The sequence below is a fragment of the Gopherus flavomarginatus genome, chromosome 6 (genome assembly GCF_025201925.1).
Source record: "Gopherus flavomarginatus isolate rGopFla2 chromosome 6, rGopFla2.mat.asm, whole genome shotgun sequence".
NCBI classification, from domain to species: Eukaryota; Metazoa; Chordata; order Testudines; family Testudinidae; genus Gopherus; species Gopherus flavomarginatus.
Window position 1 is genome coordinate 24,385,034 of NC_066622.1, and position 17,321 is coordinate 24,402,354.

Below are 17,321 nucleotides of genomic sequence, written 5' to 3' on the forward strand. Positions count from 1 at the left end.
GTCCTGGTGGCTGTGGAGAAGCAGCAGCTGGGCTGAGGAGAGTGTGAGGGGGGCAGTCCCTGGGCAAACCCAGAGTGATTCTGGGCTGCATCCTGGCCACAGTGTGGACCCTACACTCACTGCCCTCTTTGCAGTCCCTGGCAAGGGCTGGAGGGTGCATGGTCAGTGTGCTGTGTATTCCAGCTATTCTGGACTAGGGGATGGTCCATTGGGGACCACTATATCCCGAGTGCAAGTGCAAACAGCCCAGCAGCTGCTCTGTCTAGCCTATGCCAGGGACAAACAGAGGCTGCTGAGTGGCCAGGAACAGGCTCCCTGCAGCCAGCCCAAGCTCCACAGGACAGCCCAATGCTGAGCCTGCCCTGCAGACTTTGCACTTTTCACATGAGGGGGTTTTGTTCTCAGCAAAAGTAACTGACTTTCTAGGCTAAACGGGCAGCCATTGGTGGGGTTACCCATACACTCCATCCCCACCCCCCAGATACTCACATGTACAGCTGTGTACCTATACCCCCCATTCCCACCCTGTGACAGACTCATGTACAGCTGTGTACCTACACCTTCTGCCCCACCAGCCATACAGATGTACAGCTGTTATGCCTCTACACTTGCCCCTTAGACACATACCACCAATATCCACTGCTCCCCTTCCCTCCAATACATACAGATACAGCTGTGATCTTGTACCCTCCACCCTTGGCCCTAAGCCTCACACATGCACAACTGCATACTTATACCCACTGCCCCACCCTGAACACATACATACAGCTGTGTACCTATATCTGCCCCGCCCAAACACTCTCATGTACAGCTGTGTACCGATACCCTCCACCTCCACCCCCCCAGACACCACACGTGCAGCTGTGTACCTATACCCTCTACCCCCCACCCCTCCAGACACTCACATGTACAGCTGCGTATCTATACCCTCCACCCCCCCACCCCAGACACTCACATGTACAGCTATGTACCTATACCCTCCACCCCCACTCCCCAGACACCACATGTATAGTTGTGTATCTATACCCTCCACCCCACCCCCCCAGACACTCACATGTACAGTTGTGTATCTATACCCTCCACCCCCACCCCCCCAGACACTCACATGTACAGTTGTGTATCTATACCCTCCACCCCACCCCCCCAGACACTCACATGTACAGTTGTGTATCTATACCCTCCAACCCCACCCCTCCAGACACTCACATGTACAGCTGTGTACCTATACTCTCCATGCCTGCCTTCCTCCGCGCATGTTCAGATATACAAGTGCACGCACATAGGCATGCACACCCCCACTCTCCAGTCAGACTTAGCAAGGATTTTAATTGCCAGGTCTGAATGTGTTCAGTACTGGTGAAAGGGGCCAGAGCGGTAACACTGGAGCCTCCATTTCTGCAGGCAGGGGTCATGGGAGGGAGAGGCACATCCGGCCATTGGCATCTGTTGCCATTGCTAAGCCCTGGCTGCGGGGTGGTGGGAGGTGCTATCGTTCAGGCAGCAGGCCCTGCTCCCAAGAACGACTTTGTCTCTTAGCCCTAGGCTCAGCCCGCTGCTCCATCTCACATGGGCCAGACCTCGGCAAGGTGGGAGCCGCCCAGTCAGAGGGCAGGGCTCTGGTATAGGGCTCAGGTACACAGGGCACAGTGCCAGCCCCCAGAGGAATGAAGCAGAGCCCACTTGGCTGTGGGAGCGGCAAGGGCTGGCCAATCTCCTCTCCTTGCTCTGAGCCCCTCATGAGCCCCTACACACATAGCAGCGAACAAGCTCAGCCCTTCACCCCAGGCGTGATCCCTGCCAGTGCTCAGGGTTTAGAGCTACAGCCACCAAGGAGAGCTTGGCCTGTGCAGCTCCCTGGGGGCCTCACAGGGCTACAACAGCAGCGCAGCAGTTCCTGCTCGGGCTGGTGCCTGGACTCTGAAACCCAGCCGGGAGGGATGGGAAGGCTCTCGGAGCCCGAGTGGGAACAGCTACGCAATTTTTAGCACAATCGTGCGAGCCCAGCGTGACCACCCAGCCTTTATTTAAGGGGCATCCCTGCACAGCAAGCACAGCACAGGTGCGGGGAGGGCTGCCTGTGTGGCACAGCGCACCCTGAATAGCTGGGCATGATGTACTGTGGCTGCCTGCAGGCAGCCCCCCAGCATGCCCTCCTGGGGGCCTGGAGGAGGGCTGGGACGTTCCCCAGGGACCGCCTTAGTACAGCAATCAGGCCCCTTGCTTTCACATCAGCATTCCAGTGAAGGCAATCGCAGCAGGGCACGGTGGGGATACTTCCCCGTGGTGCCCCAGCTCCTCACAGCGACAGGGTTGATCAAGGAAGTGGGCTATTTCCCTCCCAGCCAGCCTAGCTCAGGGAGAGCCTAACCCATCCGTCTTGTGGGGCTGAGCAGAGCCAGCTCTGTGCTCAGGGTCTGACGACACGTCTACACTGCACCGCCACCCCTGGCTGTGAGTCTCAAAGGCCAGGCCTATGGCCGGGACTCCTGAGGCTTGTGTAGGATGATCCCCTTTGGGGGTGGGGGCGGCGGCGCGGGATAGGAACAAAGGGAAACCACGTGAGGGACAAGGGTTTATTTTACAGGAGGTTTTAGGGAAACACCATTTCCCTCAGCACATTGTGTATTTTTTCTCAAGTGCCCTCCAGTACACTGTACAAGTCTCACAAGCTTCAATGTAATGTTAAAACAGTGCAGGAGGTCCCGGAAAATCAAGGATGGGTGGTGACCGTAGGCTCGCCCTACGGTGCTAAAAATAGCAGCGTAGCCATCCCTGCTCGGGCTCGGAGAACTCTTCCCGGCCCTGTTGCAGAGCCCAGGTACCAGCCCAAGCGGGAATGGCTGCGCTGCTATTTTAGGCTGGAGTCTCCAGCCTAGGAGCCTTGCTCCAGTGGGCACCATGCCAAAAGTCACTGCTGACTGGTTGCTCTGGCAGAGGCCAGGGGCCAAAGTGGGACACATCGTAACAGCCGCATGCTAACAATCCCTCCAGGCACAAATCCACTGTCTGCACCTAGGGCTCTCGTACCTCATGGAGATGGGGACATAACCCCCATTAGTGCTAACTGGGTGTCCCACCCCTGTTAGTGCTAATGGGGTATCCTGCCCCCCTTGATTTGGGGCATAGCCCCCATAAGCGCTAATGGGGTGTCCCGCCCCCATGATTTGGGGCATAGCCCTAGGGATGGGTAATGGAGGTGCTCTGTGCACACTCAGCTCAGATCCAATGAAGCTGAGGCCAGGCTGAGCTGCTCCTGGTGCTATGCTGAGATGGCTGGAGCAATTTACCTGCTGGGTGAGGTGCCCCTCTTCCCTCTGGCTAGCTGCAGCTCTCCCCCTCAGCTGGAGGAGACTCTGTCCCGTGATCGCTGGTGCTTACCTGGTGTGGGGTGTGAGCTGCCATGCCCGACAGCTCTCCAGTGAAATGTGCACGCTCCTTCCCACTATTAATACTTGACTGTGATCTTTGAGACACCACTCCCCCCTCCCACCCTCCTTCACCTGCCAAGAGGGCGCCACAGCCTTGTGTGTCAATAGGTTTAAAGGGGCAAACCCTGAAAGTTCAGTTGCCAGGCTGGGGGCCCCTGGGTGGGCAATCCGGCCCCAAGGAGGCTAGGGCAGAGGCCTGTGGGTCATCTACAGGGGGATGTCTTCCTGAAATCCCTTCCCGCACTGCACACCCTCCCACATCTCTGTCATGGCCCCACAGCATAGCTGCCTCAGGAGAGCTGGGTGGAGATCCTTGAAGTCTACCAATGTGGCACCTCAATCAGCCACAGAGTGGCCCTGCTGAGCACAGCCCTGTGCTTCAATGACAGAGTAACCAGACATCTGGATATTAGGGGCTTTGTCTTATCTATGCAACTGTATCCCCTCCTCCTGCAAAAAAGTGTCTGGATTTTTTCACATTTGCTATCTGGTCACCCTACCCCAGGCTGGCTGGATGAGGCCTCAGCGTGAAATGTTCCTGCTGGCCTATCCATCTCTTCAGTCCTTGCCAGTCGCTGACACTGGGGATAGCCCTCTGCCCCTTCCAGAGACCCTGGCTTAAAACCATTCCCCGGGTGTGGAGTGGGCACTCTTCATCCACACTGCGAGGACCAGAGGCTAGTAGCAGCCCCAGGATCTGCCTGCAGAGGGCACCCTCAGGAGCAACTTGTATGTTTCCTACTTGGGGGCAAGTAGCCTCAGTCTAGGGCTGTTCCTCAGTCGGAGCCATGGGAACCTGCTCCCAGTGGGTGGGAGCCTGGGGCAGCAGGAGCCTTGGGCATTGTCAGACTACACTGGTACGTGTGTTGGAGTCTAGGATCCAGGGCCGGCTCTAGCGTTTTTGCCGTCCCAAGCACAGCTGCGGCCATTCGGCGGAAAGTCCTTCCCTCCGACAGGGAGTGACGGCCCCGCTGCCAAATTGATGCTGAATGGCTGGACGTGCCACCTTCCTCTTGATTGGCTGCCCCAGGCACCTGCTTGCTAGGCTGGTGCCTGGAGCCGGCCCTGCTAGGGTCTCTCACAAAGAGACCCCTGGCACCAGCCCTTCCCATCTCTCAGGCAGCCAGATCCCAAACCAGACAGGGCTTTGCAGGTCACAGCCAACACCCCTAACCAGAGGGGGATGCTGCTCCACTCTGTACCAGCAACAGTTTGGCTTCAAACAGCCCCCCGTCCTTGCAGGCCTTGGCCCTGCTGCCAACCTGCTCATCCTGCATGCCCCTGACTTCCCTCCTCTCACGTCCCCCATTCTGCCAGCTCCACTCCCTGTCACAACCCCAAGCAGCTCTGCACCTTTTCCTGTGCTACCCCCCAGGATCCTTCCTGAATCTGCAGCTATGCCCTTCCCTCTGCTCCTTCAAACCCTACCCCAGACCTACTCCTCCCAGGTAGCCCTGTCCCATTATCAATGCCCCAGTCCAGCCTTTTCCTGGGCACTGCCCCTGAACACACCACCAAGCACCACCTCTCATACTCTTTCACTTCCAGACATCTTGATCTCCCAGTGTGCCAGATCCTCAGTGCCACAGACATCTCTGGGTCAGCAGGAATACCCTTGGATGGTCCTAGAACACCCTTGCCTACAGCCCCGGTGCTCCCATAGGCCACTGAATTCCTAGGGCAATGCCCACTGGCAAAGGTGGGTGCTTACCAGAGTGTTCTACAGGGACAGCTGTACCTAGTGGCCTATTCTGCGTGCACTCACTGAGTACATGAGCTCAGAGCAGGAGTTCTCTTATCTTGTTCCAAAGTTCCCTGTGAGGCTCCCTGAGTTCAACTCAACCTTTCACATCTTCCAGCTCCCTGGGGTGGGAAGGGGTTGGGTAAGGTTTCAGTCTAGCATTGCTGAGTCATAGCCGGCCCTCCACCTGCGTGACTCATCCAGCATTAGTAGAGTGCTTTTTGTGCTCCCATTAGGCACTGGGCCACTCACAGACACAGGTCCCCAAACCATCCCTGCTGCCAAGGGCATGCAGCCTACACATGACAGGACGCAGCGAGTGAATGGACATGGGACACTGAATGAAATTACCCCAGTGCTCATGGATGGGGCTCAGATCTGCCTGGTCTCAGCAGGAACCATCCTCAGGTGAAACAACCTGTGGTTAGAAAACCCAGTGTAACCAGTTCCCATGGTGCAGACACTTGCGTGGTTATCCTGCTTTCTTCCTCTCACCGTTTCTGCTAGAGGGCAGCATGACCACATAGCCACTGAAGCTAGGGTGGGTTCTAGATCCTGCAGCATCCAGCGCCAAAACAACCTCACCTCCAATCCAGAGCGGGTGCCATTTCAAGAGACTTGTCCTGTCCAGGAAGCCTCTCCCGCACTCCTCATAGACTCTAGGACTGGAAGGGACCTCGAGAGGTCATCGAGTCCAGTCCCCTGCCCTCATGGCAGGACCAAATACTGTCTAGACCATCCCTAAAAGACATTTATCTAACCTACTCTTAAATATCTCCAGAGATGGAGATTCCACAACTTCCCTAGGCAATCTATTCCAGTGTTTAACTACCCTGACAGTTAGGAACTTTTTCCTAATGTCCAACCTAAATCTCCCTTGCTACAGTTTAAGCCCATTGCTTCTTGTTCTATCATTGGAGGCTAAGGTGAACAAGTTTTCTCCCTCCTCCTGATGACACCCTTTTAGATACCTGAAAACTGCTATCATGTCCCCTCTCAGTCTTCTCTTTTCCAAACTAAACAAACCCAATTCCTTCAGCCTTCCTTCATAGGTCATGTTCTCAAGACCTTTAATCATTCTTGTTGCTCTTCTCTGGACCCTCTCCAATTTCTCCACATCTTTCTTGAAATGTGGTGCCCAGAACTGGACACAATACTCCAGTTGAGGCCTAACCAGCGCAGAGTAAAGCGGAAGAATGACTTCTCGTGTCTTGTTTACAACACACCTGTTAATGCATCCCAGAATCATGTTTGCTTTTTTTGCAACAGTATCACACTGTTGACTCATATTAAGCTTGTGGTCCACTATGACCCCTAGATCTCTTTCTGCCATACTCCTTCCTAGACAGTCTCTTCCCATTCTGTATGTGTGAAACTGATTGTTCCTTCCTAAGTGGAGCACTTTGCATTTATCTTTATTGAACTTCATCCTGTTTACCTCAGACCATTTCTCCAACTTGTCCAGATCACTTTGAATTTTGACCCTGTCCTCCAAAGCAGTTGCAATCCCTCCCAGTTTGGTATCGTCCGCAAACTTAATAAGTGTACTTTCTATGCCAACATCTAAATCGTTGATGAAGATATTGAACAGAACCGGTCCCAAAACAGAACCCTGTGGAACCCCACTTGTTATACCTTTCCAGCAGGATTGGGAGCCATTAACAACTACTCTCTGAGTACGGTTATCCAGCCAGTTATGCACCCACCTTATAGTAGCCCCATCTAAATTGTACTTTCCTAGCTTATCTATAAGAATATCATGAGAGACTGTACCAAATGCCTTACTAAAGTCTAGGTATATCACATCCACCGCTTCTCCTTTATCCACAAGGCTCGTTATCCTATCAAAGAACGCTATCAGATTAGTTTGACACGATTTGTTCTTTACAAATCCATGCTGGCTATTCCCTATCACCTTACCACCTTCCAAGTGTTTGCAGATGATTTCTTTGATTACCTGCTCCATTATCTTCCCTGGCACAGAAGTTAAACTAACTGGCCTGTAGTTTCCTGGGTTGTTTTTATTTCCCTTTTTATAGATGGGCACTATATTTGCCCCCTTCCAGTCTTCTGGAATCTCCCCCGTCTCCCATGATTTCCCAAAGATAATAGCTAGAGGCTCAGATACCTCTTCCATTAACTCCTTGAGTATTCTAGGATGCATTTCATCAGGCCCTGGTGACTTGCAGGCATCTAACTTTTCTAAGTGATTTTTTACTTGCTCTTTCCTTATTTTCTCTTCTAAACCTACCCTCTTCCCGTAAGCATTCACTATACTAGACATTCCTTCAGACTTCTCAGTGAAGACCGAAACAAAGAAGTCATTAAGCATCTCTGCCATTTCCAAGTCTCCCGTTACTGTTTCCCCCTCCTCATTGAGCAGTGGGCCTACCCTGTCCTTAGTCTTCCTCTTGCTTCTAATGTATTGATAAAAAGTCTTCTTGTTTCCCTTTATTCCCATAGCTAGTTTGAGTTCATTTTGTGCCTTTGCTTTTCTAATCTTGCCTCTGCATTCCTGTGTTATTTGCCTATATTCATCCTTCGTGATCTGACCTAGTTTCCATTTTTTATATGACGCCTTTTTATTTTGTAGGTCACGCAAGTTCTCGAGGGTAAGCCGAGGTGGTCTTTTGCCACATTTTCTATCTTTCCTAACCATCGGAATAACTTGCTTTTGGGCCCTTAATAGCGTCCCTTTGAAAAACTGCCAACTTTCCTCAGTTGTTTTTCCTCTCAGTTTTAATTCCCATGGGACCTTGCCTATCAGCTCTCTGAGCTTACCAAAATCCGCCTTCCTGAAATCCATTGTCTCTATTCTGCTGTACTCCCTTCTACCCTTCGTTAGAATTGCAAATTCTATGATTTCATGATCACTTTCACCCAAGCTTCCTTCTACTTTCAAATTCTCAACAAGTTCCTCCCTATTTGTTAAAATCAAGTCTAGAACAGCTTCCCCCCTAGTAGCTTTTTCAACTTTCTTGAAAGTTCTCTTGCCTTCTCTGGTGGCAGAGCACCTGCTGGAGACCATCTCCTTCTGCCAAGAAAGATGTCCGTGGTCACAACACGCACTCTCTCTCCAGGCACTATCAGAAATACCACAGTGCATGGGGCAGCTCTGCCTCTGTTTGGCCTCTACACGTAGGTGCGGATGGCAACAAGGCTTTAGCTTTTGTCTTTGTGCTTCAGCCTATTTCTCTAAACAGCCACCTCCTCACTCGGTCTTCACTGACTGTTTTCTCCAGCTGGACCAAACCTCCCCTACCAGAATATCTACTGTCTGACACCCAGGGCTACCTACAGCTTCTTCTCCAGCCCCGCTCCCTCTTAGAGCAGCATTTGGGATACTTGTCTTTCAAGTATCAGCCACAGAATCAGGTTGGTGCATTTCCTAAGCTGGCTGTGGGTGATCAGCTGGTGCATTCCTTAGCACCAGGTGCTTAGGAATATCACCCGCCTAGCAATGCAAGCGCCCACAGCATCTCTGACTGCACTGTGCCCATCAACGTGGTGTTCTGGTAGAGCCAGCAGAATGTTTCTAACAGCTGTTCAAGAGCATTTGGTCAAATCAAGCCAACAAACTCCCTTGCTGATATCTCGGCCCTTTCAGTCACTCTCCGGGGAACACTCACACCAGTAAAGAGTTGATTTGCAAGGATGTTCACAGAAGGTGAAAATGCCACAGATGCTTGTGCACTTCCTGGGTATGTGCACAGAGAAGGCGTCAGGCACATGTAGCGTGTGTTTTCTCTAGGGAGTTTTAATGCCTTCTTGGCAATGGGGGCTAGGAGACAGATCTTTGTACAGTACCCTGCACAATGGGACTCACTCTCTGCATGGGATTTGTGCAGTGCAATCATAACAATATTTACTGCTAACTCATACCAGCATGTTTGTGAGTGCTCCCCATGCACGAGGTACCCCGTCCCATGGGCATCCCAGGGCAGTCGCAGCGACAGGCTAGCAATGCTTTGCCAGGAAGATGGAGCGGAAACATTTGCACACAACACCCAGTAGGAATTCTACTGGAAAGCAAGGTGTAAAGCCTAGGTCCATCAGCGGCTGGTTCATGAGGTGCGGCTGACGGGGCAGCGTGTTCCAGCATCCTGCACTCTGCAGAGTCCACCCCTCTATCTCTGGGGCCCATGGGCCTCTGTCAAACATGCATGTCCCAAAGGCCATAAAACCCCTGGTCTTCCAGAGGCCCCATCAGCTGGTGCTGACTGTCCCAACCAGGTGCTCACTGCTGTAGACTTGCTGTCAAGGTCTCTTTCCCCACTTTGAACTTTAGAATGCAAATGTGGGGGACCTGCATGAACACTTCTAAGCTTAATTACTAGCTTAGATCTGGTACGCTGCCACCATCCAGAAATTCAGTGTCTGGCACACTCCCTGTCCCCCCCTCCAGACTTTCCCCTCCCTGGGTTGCCTTGAGAGGCTTCACCAATTCCCTGGTGAACACAGATTTAAACTCCTTGGATCTTAAAACAAGGAGGAATCAACCATCACCCCTCCTTCCCCCCCTACCAATCCCTGGTGAGTTCAGACCCAATCCCCTTGGATCTTAAAACAAGGAAAATCAATCAGATTCTTAAAAAGAAAGCTTTTAATTAAAGAAAGAAAAGGTAAAAATTATTTCTGTCAAATCAGGATGGAAAATGCTTTACAGGGTACTGAGATTCATATAGACCAGAGGGAACCCCACCCAGCCTTAGATTCAAAGTTACAGCAAACAGAGGTAAAATCCTCTCAGCAAAAAGAAACATTCACAAGTTGAGAAAACAAACATAAGACTAATCCGCCTTGCCTGGCTATTACTTACAATTTTGAAACATGAAAGACTGATTCAGAAAGATTTGAAGAGCCTGGATTTACGTCTGATCTCTCTTAGTCCCAAGAGCAAACAACAACCAAAACAAAAAGCACAAACAAAAACTTCCCTCCATTAAGGTTTGAAAGTATCTTGTCCCCCTGTTGGTCCTCTGGTCAGGTGTCAGCCAGGTTTACTGAGCTTCTTAACCCTTTACAGATAAGAGACATTAACCCTTAACTATTTGTTTCTGACACTTGCCCTCCACCAGCCTCTATGGCAGGTGGGTGTGTCCCTAGGGCAGCTGGTCTCTGGCATCACCTTCCCCAGGAGGGTCCCGCCTGGCTGTCTGGACATGCTGGGATGGCCCCTATGCCCGGTTGCTGCAGCTCCTTCCACTGAGCAGCACTGCTCATTCCTTCCGTTATCGGGGACTGTGTGTACCAGAGCTGTTCCAGTCCCCATAAAGCTATAAAAGCACTGCCACAGGTAGCAGCTCAGGGCCTTTTACAACCTTTTTATTGCCCCTCCCTGTCTCACTTTCCTCATTCTGTCTCACATCCCCACTGCTACCCCCTCCCTCATCACTATCCCCATCTCTCTATCCCTGTCTCCTTTCACTGAACTTCTGGCCAACTGGGCTCCCACCTTCCTCCCCACAAATGGCTTAAGGTTACACATGGCCTGGAGCCACTGGTAAGAGGAGTTTCCAATTCTTCCTCCTTGCCTTCCCCCCCAACTCTTCCTCCCTGCAGTCCTTCCACACCCTCTCCTGGAGAGCTCTTCCTCCCTGCCCCCCCCGGGGCCGTAACAAGGGCGAGGTGACTGGCGAGCAAGACAAAGCAGAGGGGCGCAGCTCTACCACGATCGGCGGCACTTTGGTGGCAGCCCTACTGCCGCCGCTTCTTTGGCGGCGGGTCCCTGAGTCCTTCTCAGAGGGAAGGACTTGCCTCTGAATTGCTGTCGCTGCTTCATTCATTCTTCACAGACTAGGTTTTCAAGAGAAGGAGAGCAAAGGACTGCAATGGGGCAGGGCTGCAGGCCAAGATGAAGGCACATCAGCAGAGCTTTGGGGGAGAGTTTAGGCCTGGCTTAGCAGGGGGATGCAGGCCAGGATTGAGGGGCAGTGGCAGACCTGTGCGTAGGGGCCCAGGACTGAAGCAGCAAGGGCTGCAGCTCGCACTGCAGGGACACTAGTAAAGCTGCACGTAGGGGCCTGTGAACAATTCCCTCCTGGGCCCCCTTGCAGCTGAGCCCCTCATGGTGCTGTTACTACCCCACCTCTTTTGGGTCTCTAAGGACTCCATGCCAGGCTCCCTTGCCTCACAAATCCCCCTCCTCAGGGCCAGTGTATTACTAACCCTAGTGCAAATCATCAATCCAGGAATAGGGTGGCCAACTTTTTACTCCCACAAAACTGAATACCCTGCCCTGAGGCCCCACCTTTGCTCACACCATCTCCCCTCCCTCTGTCTCTCATTCTCCTCATCCTCACTCACTTATTTTCCACTGAGGGTGCGAGCTTTAGGGTAAGGCCAGGAATGAAGAGTTCAGAGTGTGGGAAGGGGCTCCCAGGCTGAGGCGGTGGGTTGGGATGTGAGAAGGGGGTGAGGGCTCTGGGCTGGGGCCAGGGAAGAGGTACAGGCTCTGGGCTGGCGGTGCAAGTTCCAGGATGGGGCCATAAATGAGAGGTTCAGGCTGGGGCAGGCATTTGGGATGTGTAAGGGGTGAGGGCTCTGGTGTGGGGCCAGGGATGAAGAATTTGGGGTGCAGGAGGGGGCAATGGACTGGGACCAAGGGGTTTGTGTGGGAAAGGGCTCTGGGTTGGGCCAGGGTGCATGGTGGGGGAAAAGTGACAGCTCTCGCTGAGGATGCCAGCTCTGGGGTAGGGAACCTTTTTTTCTGTCATGGGCCATTGACCCACAGAAAAAAAACAGGATGAGTTGGCACTTGTGGCTCCTGTCCCCACAGGGGGTATCTCTTTTCAACTGGTGGCTCTGGTAAAAACTCAGACACCTGGTCACCCTATCCAGGAGTTCCATAACATAGTCCATGTCTCACCCCCAGGGCATGCAGTCCTTAAGAGGCCCCTGTCATTGAGTCAGCAAGCAAAGCACGGATGACGCTAAGGCAGCTTCCACATCTAGGCTGCTCTTCTGTCCCCTCCTGCCCTGCCAGGACAGCCATCCCAGCCCTTTTAGCTGGGAGTTCATCCTTACCAGGGGAGCTTCCAGCACTGCCCTTGTTCCATTAACCTCCCACCCCAGGCAGGCCAGAAAGTAGGCCTGGCCTAGCTCTTCCCCACCCCCTGATCCTCAGCAGGTTGCTAGCTCAGCATGGAAACCCCTTTCTCCCCCGTTACTTCCCTCTTCAGCGCTGGCTCAGCAGGCCCTGTACTGCCTTCAACCCTCTCCAGCCCTGGCTCTCCAGCTTGGGGAGATCACAGCCAACCCCTCCACTCATCACCTGCCTTCAACCTTCCCCCAGGAACTACCTCACTTGCTGAACCTCCTTGATAGGTCCAGGTGCTGCCCTGCCATCTTTATTGGCCCAACTGGGAGCACCTGCTCTAGCACAGGGGCACTGGGCCTGCTTCTTTTAAACGGGACGGGTCACCCTTGCCAGGGCCTAACCAGAGGGCTGCAGGGCTGAACTGAAAGACATGAGGAGGTCTTGGGGGAGGGGAGCTCAGAACCCGGATAACTTAGTAAGGAATTTAGAGATCACAGCTCTTAGAAATGGTTTAAATTCACCCAGTGGGCCTAATTCTCCTCTCCACTACACAGATTGTACCTGGGGTAACTGCTGGCTTCAGTGGTGTTACTCCTGATGCTGCAACACAGTGTGGAGTGAAGACTCAAACCCCAGCTAGCCAAACCTGGCAAAGGGTGCTCTGGGAAAGGCCCTTTTTTCAGTAATAAAGGAGAAGCAGGTGTCTAATCTAGTGGCAATCTACCATAACCTTTGCGCTCAATTTCATGGCTTTCTCCTGGCCCTTCTCTTTCTCCTATCCCTTGGAGAACAGGATCTTGTATAGGAGCGCCGGCAGGAGAGGGAGGGGCTGTCAGACAGGGCTCAGGCGTGATCTCTAGCTTGTGAGCACTTATCGATCTCCTGCTATCAGTGGACTGTGGCTTAGCAACGGTGCTGTTCCCCTGGCACAGAGCTGACCCCTTGGTTTTTGAGGCGCTGCCGTTTTGAACCATCCAATATGATTTGTACCCAGGGCCGGTGCAAGGATGTTCCACGCCCTAGGCGAAACTTCCACCTTGCGCTCTCCCTTCCCCCTCGCGCCTCCGCCCTGAGGCACACCTCCACCCCTCTCCGCTTAGGCGCCGCAAGCCTGGGAGGCGGGAGAAGTGAAGCGGCCACGGGGTACTTGGGGAGGAGGCAGGGCAGGGGTAAGCTGGAGCAGGGAGTTCCCCTGCATGCCCCCCCCGTTACTTGCTGCAGGCAGCCCTCCCCGTGCTCCTCTGCCCCAGCTCCCTCTGCCTAAATGCCGGCGGCAACTGGGGCGGCTGCAGATCTGACCACCGCGGTCGCTGCCGAAGAAAATGGCGCCCCCCAAATCCTAGTGCCCTAGGCTACCGCCTACGTCGCCTAAATGGTTGCACCGGCCTTCTTTGTACCCACTCGTCACTACAAATGTGTTAAACTCCTGAGGCTCCCTCAGGCTAGCGGCTGCTGGAGTCACTCACAGCAGGGCCTTGTGAGTGCGAAATGCTGCCCACTCAGAGGAGCATTTTATTTGGTTCCAGGGGACGTGGCGGCACAAAGAGCCAGGTGGGGGAATTGGCCCACAATCGTACACCGAGCCTACTGGTATGGGCCCCTCACCCCAGAGCAGATCCTCGCCAGGAGGCTCTGTGCTGCAGGTCAGGCTAAAGGGGCCTGGGCAGGGCTGTGTGGAGGGCCCAGGAGTGGAGTAGTGGAAGGCTGCGGGTCAGGAGCCTGGGGCAGTGGCTGAGCTGGATGGGGGTTGGGGCAAGCACAGCAGTGCAGAGCCTGCTCAGGCTGTCCTGGCCTGGCCAGTGCTCTCGGCCCTCCCTTTCACATGCATTAGAACAACAAATGAGGAGACCTAGAAAAGAGAAAACTGAAGGGAGGCTTCCCCGGGTCTCTGTAGCCACCTGTCCTTGTGCAGGGAGAAGCTTGTCTCCAACTACAGGCTGGCGGTGCTGGACTCACATAGCTCCCACATGGCTGTGCGGGGCTGGTTGTTACAAGAAGCCTGCGCTTGCTGTAGGGATAAAAGCATATCGTCCCACATCTCATGCACCCACCCAGCTTGAGTGCCCTGTGAAAAGGGGGAATTGTCCCCCAGCTTGCTGGGAACACGTCCTGCCTGCAGGATCCCTGCTCAGCCAAGGACAGTTCTGCTGACTTAAAGCTTCCAGATAAAGATTCCCGGGCTGTGTGCCTTGGCACTAGGGAGCTGGGTGGGGGAGTGCCTGCCCTGCTCCTGCAGTTAAATTAATCTCACAAGGGGGCTGGGCTGCCTACCAACTTTAGCTTGGAGTTTGTCCTCTGCTATGGTGCTGGGGTGTCTGGCTGTGAGGTCTGGATGGGCCCCACTGGACTATAGGTGTTTATATGGCTCTAGCACTGTAGGAGGCTGTGGTCTCAGCTTTCTAATTAACTGCTGGGCTCTCAGCTATTACTCCAAACATCTCCTACTCCCAGTGCCCCCCCTTTTTCCCTTTTCACACACCAATGCCTGCACATCCCCCTGTCTATCTCATCCCCTCCCACTCACAGGCAGACTCAGAAGCGCTCTTACTCCCACCCACCCTTCTTTTGCATGGTGCCCTTATAAGTGGGGCAGGGGGAGGGCCCAGACTCTATGCCAGCTGGTCAGTGGCAGCTCAGCCCTCCCTGCTCCCCAAGGAGATTAGCTGAGGTCCATGCACTGTATGGTACCTGGGTCTTTTGGGTCAGACCTTCAACCGTATGTGCCCATCTCCTCTGCACGGTTATTAAAGAGCCTGGGGCACTTCTCCAGAGCTGGGCTTTCCCACCCACACCCTTGCTTAAATCTTCCCCTTCCCCTTCCCCTCCCTCCAGTGTGCAGCAGGCTGTGTTCCTGCTGACCTCCGCCCTCCAAGCCCAGTGTGGCTGGTCACAGCGGTGCTGTGTGTGGACAGTCTGTACAGCGCACTGGGCTTCTGTGCTGTAGATGGCTATAGCGACGGAACGAACTGAACCCCGGAGCAGAGTGAGACACAGGAGGGAGCCTAGGACTTTTATAGAATTTTATTTTCAAATCTGGAGCTTTCATGGTACAATTTTACACGGCCAGGGACGGAGCCCGTGGGCCTCTCCACTCCCTGCCAACAAACTGGGCAAAGGAGAGGAGACAACCAACCCACCAGAGGATGCGCTCCGCAGCCGAGGCCACAGCAATACAATCCGCAGAGTCACTAGCTAAGCACAGCTTCCAAAGATGGAGGTGGTCTCCCCTCCCCAGAACATTCTGAGCTGCAAGGCAGCAGGTTGTAGCGGCACAGGAAAGGCCAGCAAGGCCTGGCACAAGGCTAATATCGTTGCTGCTCTCTTTTTTTTGGCACATGTCACTAGCTCACCATTTGGCAGTTGTGTGAATTCCTGTCTACAAAGAGTCAGAGGGAGGCACCTGCGGGCCTGAGCAGGATCCTGCCCTTCTCCCCGAAGTCGCTAGCTGGCTAGTGTTGGACAGGGCTGAAGATGGGGGCTGTGTTCACTCAGCAGTGCAGCCAGTGTGGAGAGCTCTGCATGGATGTTTCCTGGGGAGCTTTCCGGGGGTGCGGATATAGCCCTCCACCAGTGTTCACCCGGGTGGCAGGCTGGAAAGCAGCAGCATTCTAAGGGTTAATGGCTATGGTCTCAGCTGCTCCACCCATATCAGCTAGCTCCAGCCCAGAGCTATATTGGCACCTGCCTCTCCTGAACACAGGGTTGTGATCTCCCACAGCCATCCCTCACTGAACTAATGCTCCTTGAGTGTAAACAAACCATTCATCCAACCAACCCCCTCCAGAAAAACAATTCCACAGAAAATTGCGTTCCATTCAAACCCAATTACAAGCCAACCCAACCAGCTATTTGATGATAAGAAGTAGTCCAGATCCCCATGGTCTCACAACAGGCTGGAAGGTACAAACAGCATTTGAAGAAAGATGCAGTTGTAGAAATCAGTGTAACAAACAGAGCTCTAGGTCCTGGTTATATACAGCCTGAAAAACAGTGTAAACAAGATTGTTCCTGAAAGGAACATCGCGCTGAGAAGGTGCCACAGGGTGACCAGCACAGATGGGGAGTCTGCATTCCCCAGCGTTGTCAGAACCTGCTCTTTCAAGACAGAAGGCCAATATCGTGGCCTGTGCTTTCTGCTCCACTGCACATTAGAGCTTCATTTCTGTAAACAAGTAGGTGTGTGTAAACCTCTTGCCCACCCGCCCATCTTGGGGAGGGAGGCTGCAGCATGCTGCCCTAGTCTCCACGGCCAGTCGAGGTGAGTGAATACGTGAGCGGCAATGCTGCGGTGGGCAATACGACCTGGGCGGGTGCGGGGAGTTTCCTCCACTCCTAAAGGGCCTTGCTCATGTCAGACCCGGGCCACGAGGCAGCTCTGATCAATCGCTTCCAAGGCAGAGGTTCTCCTCCTCCTGCGCACACTTTGCTCAGGCTGGAAGGCCACAAGGCCCTTTCCACTAGCTGCCAACTGTGGCGCGTATTTGAGAATACAGTTTTTAATCACCATTAACATTTCCAAGGCTCCTGCTGGTGGTGGCATGGGCAGCGCCAGGGCGGCCAGATCTCAGAGGATGCAAACCACCTTCCATCCTGTTTGCACAATCACTGGAAAAACTTTCCTTGTGTAAACATTACATAATTTTAGTCAACATTACGCTACATGTTCTATGGTAATAAGGCAGTAAATAGGGTGTCATTACTCTGTAAGTGGTTGATAACCAGAGCAAGACACACGAGGCCACTGAGGGCTGCAGCCTGGAGAGAGAGACAGATAACACCCAACACTCACTTTAGTAAACACATTGCTTTTGACAATCAAAATGGACTGCATTGGTGGTTGAGAGGGTACAGCCAGGCACAGACTGTCACCCATGGCAGGGGGAGGTAATGCCTGTGCCTCTGGGGAAAACAGCAGCAATACACCAGTTAAAGAGGGCTGGGGGGGTTGGCAAACTTTCTTTTACTTCCATCTTCATGTCGGGTTCAATAAGCACAAATCCAGCCTATAAAATGACAGGGCTCATGAGGGCCTCCTTGGGATAATCAAAGTCCCCAGCCCCTTTGATGTGGGGAGGAAGGATAAGCCATCAGGGTGGCTTAAATGTCAAACTAC